Source organism: Microtus pennsylvanicus, chromosome 13 (genome assembly GCF_037038515.1).
Source record: "Microtus pennsylvanicus isolate mMicPen1 chromosome 13, mMicPen1.hap1, whole genome shotgun sequence".
Classification (NCBI taxonomy): domain Eukaryota; kingdom Metazoa; phylum Chordata; class Mammalia; order Rodentia; family Cricetidae; genus Microtus; species Microtus pennsylvanicus.
The window spans coordinates 55,735,895-55,742,783 of record NC_134591.1 but is presented as its reverse complement, the minus strand read 5'-3'; positions in this window follow the sequence as shown (position 1 = coordinate 55,742,783).

The window sequence follows — 6,889 nt, the reverse complement described above, 5'->3', positions numbered from 1 at the left end:
GACTGTTTGAGGTAGGAGTGAAGGTCAGTGTATGTGGGAAACCCTGACTCTGGAATCGGATTGCAGCCTCAGGCAGGAATTGAGCAAGAATTCTAGCACAATTATCTGCTGCCAAAGGCCTTTCTGCCCTTGAGCTGTAAAATTGCCACAAACCTGCACTTTTCTAGAACTCTCACCAGAGACCTGCCTGCCTCCAGGGAAAGGACGTGCCTGACACTGGTGTCTTCGGCTTTCACTTAGTAAGGTTGTCAGTTCTTCCAGGGCAGCTCCGGAACCACGTCCCAGGAGAGGAGAGAAAAGACTTCTTAGCAGACTTTTTTTTTTTTTGGTTTTTCGAGACAGGGTTTCTCTGTAGTTTTGGTTCCTGTCCTGGAACTAGCTCTTGTAGACCAGGCTGGCCTTGAATTCCCAGAGATCTGCCCACCTCACCTCTGCCCCCGAGTGCTGGGATTAAAGGTGTGCGCCACCACCACCCAGCTCTTAGCAGACTTTTGAGGTTTGAGAGTCACTGCCAGGATGTGTGCTGCTGCTATGACAAGGGATCCCTCAAGGAGATGGCGCCGTGCTTGGGAAAGCCTTCCTTTCTCACTGGCTCTCACTTGGGGTTCATGCGTCATCCTATGCTCTGTGCTGAATCCTCGCATAGCTTCAGGAACTTGGACCTGACTCAGGGTGGTAAGGAATGAAAGAAAAAAAAAATGACGAACACAGACAGACACACAGAAAAGCTGGGATCAGGTGGTCTGGATTTTCTGATAAAACCAGACTACCCTGGAGGCTCAGTGTGTTCCTTACATAGAGTTGAACAGAGAATAGGGTTATTGCATACAGCCAAATAAGAAGGCAGGCTTTATGGTATGCAGAAGTAAAGTCTAGCTAATCTAAGGTGGGAGCAGAGCGGTCTCTGTGGGGGAGCAGCGTTCAGGCTGGAGTCAAGAGGGAGAAAGCCATGGGGGGCATTTTCTGTACATGCTGTGAACATCCACACAAACATCAACAAAAGCCTTTGCCATCCCTCTGAGCCTCGTGGCAGGAGGGGGTGGGGTGGGGTGGGGTGGAGTCTTGGTCACGCACATATCCACAGCACACGTTCTCTCAGGACTTCACTCACTTGGGGCTTGAGGGTTAAGAGAAAGACACTTGGAAGTGTAGGCCAAGGAAGCCTATACTCAAGGATCTTTTGTAGGGACTGGAGAGAAGGCACCCAGGTAGAGCGTGCTCACTGCTCCTGCAGTGGGGGTGGAGAGAGGGCTCCCAGGTAAAGAGGGTGCTCACTGCTCCTGCAGTGGGGGTGGAGGGAGGGCTCCCAGGTAAAGAGCATGCTCACTGCTCCTGCAGAGGACTCAGTCTTGGTTCCCAGCACCCACATGAAAACTCACAACCAGGTGCAACTCCAGTTCCAGGGGATCCAAGGCCATCTTCTGACCTCCCCAGGCACCAGGGATGTACGTGAATACATGCAGGTAAAATACCTGTCCACATAGAATAAATAAATCTTTAAAATATACATATCTTTAAAAACTTTCAAACCCTTAATACTGGTTAGTCCTGAAATTCAGCACCAAGCCATAAATCTCTAGGTCCCTAAAATCTAGGGCAATGGTTCTCAACATGTGGGTCATGACTCCTTTGGCAAGCCTAAGCCTCTCTCTCCACAACTATTCACATTACAGCTCATAACAGTAGCAAAATCACGGTTATGAAATGTCAGTGAACATGATTTTGTGGTCAGGGTCATCAAACATGAGGAACTGTATTAAACATTAGCAGCGTTAGGAAGGTTGAGAACCACTGGTCTAGGGGAAGTCCCTGGGCTCCTGTCGATGGAGTTGTATCCCTGTCTTTTCAGCAATGACACTTGAAAAATAATTTTTTTTCTTTATCTGCACTTCACTGTGTCTTTTGGTTTGCTGAGGACAGGCTGTTAAGACCAGCTTATCAGAGGTGCCAGGAACCAGGCTCGCCCCCTAGTGGCTGTGTAAAGGCAAAGTCAAGAATTACCAGACAGGTTGCTGGACATAAGCCTTAGTGGGAAGGGTGTGGGCATCTATGAAAGAAACCCCGTGGTTCCATCCCCAGAATCAGAGAACGTGGGCAAAGTGGCACACCTCAGGGTCTCAGCACTTGGTAGGTAGGGGCAGAAGGATCAGGAAGCCAAAATCATCCACAGCTACATAGTCACATTTCTCGTTCAAGGCCAGGCTAGGCTCCGTAGGGCCCTGTCATAAAAAAAGAATTGACTGAGGAATAAAATGAACAACAGAGGCCCCCGACCTGAGCAAATTAAACATAATAAATCTTTAAAAAGTGAACAAGGGAAAAAGCCATTTCTTTAAAAAGAGAATTAACAGGAAAAAATATCCTTTAAGTACTAAGGAATTGATAGTAGAGAACAAACTGGTACACTTATACTGTCAGAATGATTTATTAAGCTTCCAAATTTCAGGCCTGGGATACAAGAAGATTGCACCAAAAACTCTTTAGTCAAGTACTAGGTCCATACTGAAAACTATGTCATCAAGTCTCCATGCCCACGATTTGCTACGAAATCAGCGTGTCCAATCTATCACCCCTAAAAACACAAAATAAGATACTGTGTTAGTACAGATATGACCGAGGGGACCGGAAAGACTCTGAATGGTTAAATTATGCATGTAGATGTACACAACTATATCCAACCCAGCACTCGGGAGGCAGAGGCAGGCGGATCTCTGTGAGTTCGAGACCAGCCTGGTCTACAGAGCTAGTTCCAGGACAGGCTCCAAAACCACAGAGAAACCCTGTCTCGAAAAACCAAAAAAAAAAAAAAAAAAAAAACACAACTATATCCAACTAATATTAAAAATAGTTCAGCAATGATTGCACACAAAAATATGCGTGTGGAGCCAGTCCACCTTTCAAAGAAAGTGACTAACAGAGGTCAGCTCCCACTTCCACCCCAGAGGAACCAACCTCCCAAGAGAGTCCCCAAAGCAAAGTCAGGAAGGGCTGGCAAGGCAAGAGACTTAGGAGTTGACCTATTTGAGTTTAGAAGAATCACCCAAGCCGGGCAGTGGTGGCACATGCTTTTAATCCCAGCACTTGAGAGGCAGATGCAGGTGGATCTCTGTGAGTTTGAAGCCAGTCTGGTCTATGAAGCAAGTTCCAGGATACCTAGAAATGTTACACACAGAGAAAGCCTGTCTCAAAAAAGAAAAGGAAGGAAGGAAGGAAGGAAGGAAGGAAGGAAGGAAGGAAGGAAGGAAGGAAGAAAAGAAAGGAAAGAAAGAAAGAAAGAAAGAAAGAAAGAAAGAAAGAAAGAAAGAAAGAAAGAAAGGAAGGAAAGAATCACCTGATCCCAGGCAGGCACTTTAAAATTTCCTTCTGGAACAAGCATCATCCACATCCATTCCCCCCTGTGACCTCAGTGTGAGAAGCCACCCTGCCACTGTCACAGCACTGTATCCATCCACTGAATGAGCTGTTTCCATCATCAAAGCTGCTGGAGCCCTGACTTTGTGTGATGGATAGCAATGGGTCGATGCAACAGACCTGTGGCCACCCCCCTAAGGCATACTTCTCGCCTGACGATATAGGCAGTGGTCTCAGCTTCTTTCTTTTTTTTCACGCCGCTGGGTTTTCTAAGTGCTCCATCACTTCAAGCTAAAAGTCAGGACAGGGAGCTGCTTCAGCTTGAAGTGGCCCAGGACTCCACCCACTACAGTGCGCCTGGTGTATCCATCCACTCCTTGCTCCTGAGTGGCAACAAAGCACTGGCCTGCTCCAAATGCAGAAGCAACCAAGCCCCAGCAGCCAAGCCCTTGGTTTGGGGACTCGCCAGCACCATGTTGTCAGTCCGAAGGCCTCAGAGTGGCTCTCTAGTCTGCTCCGGGAGAGACCAGTGAACAGCTTAAACAACTGATTTGCTCTGCCTTCAGGGCTCTGCCCTGCCCTGGCTGCGCTGCAGCCTTTGCTGAGACGTCCACCACAGTACACAATCTGAGGGAGGGTCCAGAAGGAATGAGGAAAGCAAGCAAAAAGAGGCTCCAGCTCCATTGAGAGCCAAAGGCCTGAAACAGTGACTTTCATCAGGGTCTGAGAATTAAACTCATCTGAGGCCTTCCCAATAAATCAGAAGGATGGCTCTGAAGGGATGGGCCCAAGGGGCCCGTGTCCTGTAGAGAGAGGGTCACAGACTGTCATTCCTAACGGTATCCTTCCACAAGAAGGGTCTGAAAATGCTGGCACAGGTCTCAAGGTCCAACTTCTGAGTAGGCGTCCTTCCCTCAAAGGATTTCCCGACACTGGACCAAAGGATTTCCTATGGCGATAGTTCGCTTGTGTTATAACACATAAAGCTTGCCTGAGGATCAGAGTCTGGAGGACAGACTTTCAGAAAGACCTTCTTTTTGAAGGGACTTCAGGAGTGGGGTGTCCTCTAGGGACCTCATCTCAAGCCAGTGGTTACAGGCAAAGAAAGACCAGGGTAACGGGAGACTCACCAGCGTGATGTCCCAGGAAATCCCTAGAGGGATGATGGACATAGTCTCAGGAGGGCCAGCCAGGAGACACAGGAGGGAGAAAGGGAGGGTGCCCTGTAGGTGGTGTCTAGGAGAACTTTGGATTTCAGCAGACTGTTGCCCTGGCCAGAAACCACAGCCCCGGGGCCTTAATGAGGACCTTTAATCTTCTCGAGGCACCAAAATGGCGTTTTTATAACTTAGTCTGCCTATGGGAAAGCTCGGCTTCCACGGGTCACTCTGGAATCTTGAACAGGTCTTGTGAGGAGATTGTTCACGCTTGGTCAGTGTGACTGGGTCACCCCAGAGTGTGGGATCCCACCACTCTGTCCTCAGCTTTCTTTTCTCCATCTTTGACTGTTTTCTTGTGGTCTCCTTAGCGCTCTCATCCTGAGCAAGCGTCTGTATGTTTCGTCTGGGCACTCTGGGGTCTGACTTCAGACAGTTGTCTTTGGTTGACAGCTCTAAGGCCTGGGCCTTTTTCTTGTCCAGCAGACTTGCTCCTCCCCCAGGCACAGGGCCCAGTTCCCTCAGTTTTCTCTGGAGGAAAGCCTTTTCTCTCGAGAACTGGTACTGAGCCTCCCTTTCCCTAGCTCTCTTAGTCTTTGTTTTCTCCCTCTTTGGTGCCTGTACTTCCTCCTCCTGGCCCCCCTCCACACCACAAAAGGACAACATTTCCTGTGCTGGTGGCCTTGATCTCAGGTGGATCTTTCTTCCCTCCAGGACATGCCCTTCAAGATTATCAGTTAGTTTGGGGTATAGGGACACCATTTGTAGGCCTCTCCTTGGTGACACAATGCCATAGTTTAAGGTTATGTCCTTCCACAAGTCCTGGCAGCCCTGAACTTGTGGTATTTGAGGTTTTTCTGCTTGATTATTCCCCTGATTAGGAAAGGCCGTTGTCCTCCCTTTTCCCTGAGTCTCTATCGGGGCTGTGGCCTCAGGATTTTTCTCTGTCCACGCCTCCTTTGGATTTGGAAGGGAGCTTCTTCTGGTCCCTAACTCCAGACGTTTAGTGATGGAGCCACTTTGTAACATCTCTGTGATGAGGGATGCAGAAAAGTCCTCAGTGGCACGGTCCCAGCACTCGGCAGCAGAGCTTGCGTGGTGGGGGTGATGATGTTCTCCTTTCCTTGGTTTCTGGGAAAGGGGAAGTGACTCTGTTTGGCTTCTACTCTTGGATTGGGACCTCCGGATTTTTTTCACTTCCTGAACAGGATGTGCCCCAGCGCTTGGCCAAATCGTAGAACTGCTCCATCTTTGGGTCCTTTCGGTCGCCTCCAGTCTCCTGTGTGAGCCAAGCTCTTGGCCCTTCATTTTCCCTGTCACGCTCCTGGGGACCAGGGCTTTGTCCCTGATCGATCCCGCACTATTTCTCTATAAGATCTCTCAGCCCTATCGGTCTACAAGATAAATACACTTCCAAGTTCACCAGCCTCTGCCACCTGCATTCCGCTGTTGCCCTAGGTTTGGAGAAAGTGAACTCTCTTTAGTCACTACTTTAGCTACCTTGCCTGTCTATGATGCAATGGGCGGGGCTAGAGGAAAAGTGGCTGTGACCTGGGCTGACCTCCATAAGCAGGGTAGCCTTGGGCCCTGTGTCTGCTGGTGTTAGAAGTGTCAGTGTCTAGGAAGATGTGGTTCACGGAGGGCACAGACGTGGTGTGGCCAGGCGAGAAGTGAGCTCTGCCAGGCAGATCACTGGGTGTGAAGGAGTTCTCTTGGGGAGTCACGGGATGGTTGGCTTGGCCTGGCTTGTTAGGGCTGCCAGCACAGAGGCTTTGTCCCTAAGAAGGATCAGAAGACCCTGAATGTAAGAGGGCTTGTCACACAAACCTGAAAACCTGAGTTAGTTCTCAGTAGCTCTCAGAGGTAGGGGAAAACCAACACTTGGAAGTTGTTTATCCTTTAATCTCTGTGCTCCTAGATTCTCATCGTCTCCACCCTATAGTATTTTGGGGTTTTTGCTTTGGGTCTTTGGTTTTTCGAGACAGGGTTTCTCTGTAGCTTTGGAGTCTGTCCTGGAACTAGCTCTTATAGACCAGGTTGGCCTCGAACTCACAGAGATCCTCCTGCCTCTGCCTCCCGGGAGCTGGGATTAAAGGCATGTGCCACCACTGCCTGGCTTTCCACCCTATAATATTAATAATGGCAAACATTAGATTTTTAGACAAAACAACACTGTGTGGAAACGAGCCTGGAGAAAAAGACACGTTTTGCTATTCCCAGCATGCTGACTGCAAAGGGACAGGAAGAACTCGAAGGACTCCTGGCAGCTGCTGGAATCATGTCATTGGCAGGACGTTTTCATAGCTTTCTTCTTGGGCCACCACCTCCTGTTTTCCCTTCTCTGTGAAGTGGAGTGGGGAAGAGTAGTTGAAATCTGTTTT